Below are 6,000 nucleotides of genomic sequence, written 5' to 3' on the forward strand. Positions count from 1 at the left end.
AAAAATGTAAGCCCATTAGTCCAAAAGAAATTTTGTGCCATCTCAGATGCTTGCTCTTTCTCTTTGTCAACATACTCTCCTTATATTATTAGCATATGTTATGTTATACAAACCATGTATTTGTTTTTAGTGCACTTCCTAATGAAACTTTGTTTTCTTCTTGGGGGAGCAAATACAATTAAGGGGATAAGGAATTTAATAATATATAAAATATAAAAAATAATGAACATATTCTTTAATTCAAGGTCCTTCTGTAACAAAGATACTATTAAAAATTAAAATATATCAAAAGAGAAAGCATACTGAGTCTCCATCTGAGGCAAATTTAAGCGTTCAGGCCCATCAGTAACCCACGGACAGCAGCTTGAACATGAAAGAAAACCTTTTTATGCACTGAAAGCCACCTTAAATAGGAGGAAATAAAAGGAACATAGCTAGAGAGACAGGAAGAGGTAAGGCTACTGTGAGGTTTTCAAAAATTACAACTGTTCAAACAAATAGGAACTGAAAGGGAACTCCTTTGAAACCTGCCAGATCACTGAATGAAAGAAGTCTTCATCCAGTTTCTATGCTGTTAGTTTCAGTGGGATTAACAGAGACAGAGTAATGAGAATGTTTTTATGTCATTTGCTGCTCCCTAGTGGAGATAAAACATAATTTCAGAGTTTATTATTATTATTGTTAAAAAAAGATCAATTCCTTGTAAATGTTGGGCTGTCTCTGTAAGTAAGGAAATCTGAGTTAGTGAAAGGAAAACTTTCATTACAGTTTTATACACTGAAGAAAAAAACTGAAAATCTAAGTATGGGAACATATATTTACTTATAACTATTTGGGTATTTCACTTTGCAACAGCTGACTGTTATATTAACTTATAACAGTTTAGAGTATTTAGACATTTAAAATCATGATTTCACATGGAAAATCACCTTTCTACTTCATAGATCAAAACTTATGTTGCAAATTTACAGGTAGCATTATTTGCCTTCGCTACAGCAAAGTGCAATGCTTAATAAACTGATGTCAGGTGACAATAATGTAATATCCTAGTTATTTCTATTGCAAACTAATTCACATGCATTTGTGAAAATGTACTTTCTGATCCCCTTCTGTATTTGTGTGGTTTGTTATCTGATTCCACGATGCCTTATTTGCTTTGGATAACTCAGGAATTACATTGGAACTAAATAAACAGTGTGGCACAGATTGTTTTGTATGCAACCAGATGAAGTAAGAGCTGTATCCAGCTACCTGTTGATGCCCTTTGGCCAATTTATTAAGTCCCCCAGTTCTTTTTTTTTTAAAAACAAACAAACAAACAAACAAACAAAAACTTCAAACCAGCAGGATCACAGACCAAATGCAATTGCTTCATTTTGCACTTTTAGATAGCTCTGCTGTGGGTTAATTAGAATTTCAGATAAATATTTTTAAACCTGTGACGGTCAGTCACCATGGAGGAAACTGCAACAATCTGGATATAACGGAGATTCAAAGAGCTGAGAGACTGTTTGTACTGTCTATTCATTTTTAAAACTGTCCATCTCAAAACCTTAGGTATGAAAAAAAATACATTTTATTTTAAAATATGTTAATACATTTTCTTCTATTCAGACAAAAAACACATACAAGAACACAACACTGTGATGGGGCAGAGAGAAAGCTTACATCATCTGCAAATGACAAAAAGCTGGGAGGTGCCTGGAAGTATACAGAAAGAGAAGTTTGGCATTTCAAATCCTGAAAAACTGTAAAGATTAAGTGAGCCCTCAGCCCCCACCCCAACCCATGCAATTCAGTAAGATCTTATACCTAAGATTTGATGCCTAAATAGAAATAGTTCAGAAGACAAATACCAGTCTGAGAACAAACTGATAGAACACCTGAAAGAAACATCCACAGGCAACAGATCACAAGCTGTGCATCAAAGTGCTACTCTTCCAAAAAACAAACCCAAACAATTGCTGCATCTCTTCCTGTGGTGTATAAACAGCATGTCCTGACAACACACAAATTCTTCTTCTCTATTAATACGGAAAAGAGCTGAAATACCATATCCAGTTTAAGCACAAAGGAGGGCAATGAGAATCCTCATATAATTTAGGCACCGGAGTCACTAAAAGGGTGGGAAAACGATCAGAATAATTTATGCAGATGTCAGCTTCATGACTGCTTTCTTCCTCTTTTACTCCAGACCACAAAATTTCATTCAATCCTTTGTTTACAGACTATTTTCCCCACTGTTCTGTGAAGGTAACTTGAACTCTATAGCTGTGTAGGACACAGGACAGCACAACATGCATTCCCTATTATTTGTGGTTGATTGAGAGAGAGCAAAAAGATGTTTCATAGACTTGAGAGGTTTGCTTCGAATGTTCCACGTACTTGGTAACATTTGCAGGTCTGGTTTGGAACATGTGTGCCCTGTGGAGGCCTCTCTGGATCCCTATTTTGAAGCATATAGGTAATCTTGGTTAGCTAATATCATTTTTCCCCCCTTAAGCAGAAAAAGTCTTTCAGTGACTCTGTGCATTAAAATTATTTTGAAACAAAATTCCAATGGCTAGTCCATCCTATACATCAGACCACTGCAGAGTCAAACATCACTTCCTTGAATATAAATGAAAAGTTCATAATGAAATCAGTGAGAGTGATGCTTGCGTATCAAAAATGAGAATTTGGCTTCTGGTATACTGCTTCAGTTGATGAAATACACTTTAAAATCTAGACATTTAATAACCCTAAAAGCCTGCAGTACAAAATGAAAAATCATGTTGCAAATAGAAGAAACGTTTTTGCTTAACCTGCACAACTTCGTAAATGTGAATATTCCTGTACTAGGGTAGAGGCTTTCTGTTTGTTTGTTATTGTTCCTTCCATGAAATTGATTCCCTAATTTCCCTGAGTGCAGAGATGGACTTGTTTGCTTTCTCTAATCACAAAGAAAAGGAAAAGAAAAAAAAAACAAAAAACAAAACAAAACAACAACAACAAAAAAACAATAAATTTTATACAACTGGAATGCACTTTCAATCTCTTCATGAAATTGGTACAGCATATGTTTGTTTCCAGCTAATTCTTCCATTAAAATCACATCAGTGTTGCCAAGTCATCTTATTCTCATATCATATCTTTCATATAGGTTTTGCTTTTGGCAGGGAAACCATGATGTCTCATCGTAGAATGGCAGCTTTGAATATCTCTTGAACTGTGAGAAACCTTCTAGACTGTCACCACACACACTTATTTGCTATTGAGTTACACTTTGAGGGATGAGTCTCAAGCATATTAAAACTGCCCTGTCTTAAAAGATTTTCTAACGTCTTCTAAGTTAAATGACAGAACACTCACAAGGAAAAACTAGCTGAAAATTTTGGATCTGACTCTCAAGACTGCTCAGGCATTTATTTTAAGAGGCATTTATTTATTTATTTTTATTTTATTTTATTTTGCACTGCACTTAAATAGGTGGTTGACAGTTGAACTGCTTGGGCGGGGGGTCCGGGGGGGGTTAGTCCTTTTCTAGTCCTACTCACAGTTTTCTCAAATGTATTCACTATTTCCATTCTTCAAAAGCTAATTTTAAAGTGTGCTGTACTGATCAAAAAGTCATTAAGAGTATCCGATAGGCAATACTCAGTGTGAACTGTAAAATTTAGTCAAGAATTCCTCCACAAGCTTTCTTTCAGTAAGGGGCAAGTGAATGGACAAGAATTAGCCTATTTTGTATTCTCCTTTATTTTGCCCATATATTACTCTTACAAAAAGTAAGAAATAAAATATTTATTAAATATTTATTTCTTGGACTTTTCAGCAATTTTAAGCAATTTTACTCCGTACGGTCACAAAAAATTCAATACCTTTTTAAATAAAATATGCATTTTATTTATTGCCTTGTAGTTGGTTTTTCATTGGTATTTTTAGTAATTACTTTATTGCTGGGCAGAGGAAGTGCACAAGCAACAAGTTAGGCTTACTGTGAACACAGATAAGTAAAACTTGTTCGAGAATTCAATTAAATAAAGCAGATACAGGAAGAAATAAAGTTAGTCATGAAAAACAGGGAAGAAATTAAGAAACAAAACAAAAAATTATTCAGGTGGAATAACATAGCTGTGCAAAACTTCATATATATATATATATATATATATATATATATATATATATAAAGATTACATTTGTCAGTATTAAAACTTTCTAAGTGTTCTCCACAAACAATTTTGATTTAAAAGATCAACAGTTAGCTGACAGAGAATGTTGCAGTTCTTCCCTTCCTGGAAGCAGCCTACTAAATAATTGACACAGGCTATGGTTTCACCAGAAGATTTTGGTGATCTATGCCACACTTCAGCCTCCCAGAACCATGCCAGTATGTACTGAAGTTCTATTGATAACACTTATATTACCTCTAATAATACCTACTGCTGTTATATTATCTGAGTTATTATTAATTACTTGTTATATATATATATATATATTTACAAACAAATGAAAAAAACAGTAACACTGTTTTCACACCTTACTGTCAGACTTGTAATATCATGCCTTCTTTCTTTTCCCTAAAACAGTTATCATTCTTAGAAGAGACAGGCATTTTTCTGTTTGGGTCCACATAATAGCAAAGTATCTAATATTTTGTGACTACCAATGAAATATCAATATTAAGCACAGAATTGCGTCAGTGAAACACCAAACAGTCCTGGCTGTGAATCCTGGCTGGAAGAACTATCTGATGCTAGTCTGTAGTATTTCCTTTAATAGTGTTACCCATATTCCATTCAAAGCCCAGATACAAATAAAGCGGAATGTTCATTTTCTGCTCTCATCCCCTTCCTGGAGGGCAGAAAAGGTGACTTCCACATGATTTCTGTGTATCAAAGTACTTCATGTAGAACTGCATATTCCCTGTATTTCAAAGCTCTTGCTTCCTGAATCAGTAGGTGATTTCTTAATATTTAAAAAGATAGAAATGCATCTCAATGATAAAGATCACTCTATGGGAAGAACACAAAACAACAAAAGATCTATGTGGCATTCATACATAAGGAAACTTAACTGCTATTTTTAAGTGCTATCATTAACTTTTCACGTATTTTTGCAAAGCTAAGTGTTTAAAAAAAAAGCCAAGCTATCTTGAAAAACAGAAAACTATGTAACTCTTTCTGGAAATGAAGTGTACAGAAGCTGAACAATCTTGAACAAGCTTGAACTACAAGTTGACAATAATAAAGGGCTGACTTCTCCATTCTTGATCTAGCCACTAGACAGAACAAAGAGATCCACTCAGTTATTGTGGGCTGCACTCTGCACAAACCACAGATTCAGAACTGTCAGTTGGTGTCGTGCTTTTCTGCAGATGGCATTTTCTATAGCACATATTATTTATGTCTTACATACAAACACTTCCTTTAATTGCTTTGTTAGTGTTAGTGAAAAATGGAGGTTAAATTCTGAGTATTGAACATAAATGTTTTCCCTTCAATTCAGGATCTTATGAAATTTAGAATCAGTAGATATTCATTTACAATATATACGCTAATGTTAGTGTTATTTGCACCACAACATACTGGAAAATTTAGTATCAGCCAATACTGCCTCCTTACAGAGGAGGCCATGGAATTAGATATGCAGAAACGTGCAGGTGGAAGGTATTTTTTATTGATTTATTTCTACAGTTTTACTAGTTGTTTCATTGGTGTGTTAATTTTAATTTTAAAATGTATATTTGTAGAGTGGTATAATTGAGGACAATATGGTGAATTTTGTACTTTTACCAGTGATTTATCTCATGTGTAGTCATCAAAAGAATAAAAATGAACATTTCACAACGGAAAATTCATATTAGTTAAAGCTTAGTGGCATAACAAGCAATTCCCATTAGCAAATAAAACTGAGGAGTTGCTATATCTATAGTGAATATACCTTAAAAGGAATTATAAGCAACTGAGAATTGACAAGACTGCTTTAATAGAATGATAACAGCTATCAGGGATAATAACC

The sequence above is a fragment of the Oxyura jamaicensis genome, chromosome 4 (genome assembly GCF_011077185.1).
Source record: "Oxyura jamaicensis isolate SHBP4307 breed ruddy duck chromosome 4, BPBGC_Ojam_1.0, whole genome shotgun sequence".
NCBI classification, from domain to species: domain Eukaryota; kingdom Metazoa; phylum Chordata; class Aves; order Anseriformes; family Anatidae; genus Oxyura; species Oxyura jamaicensis.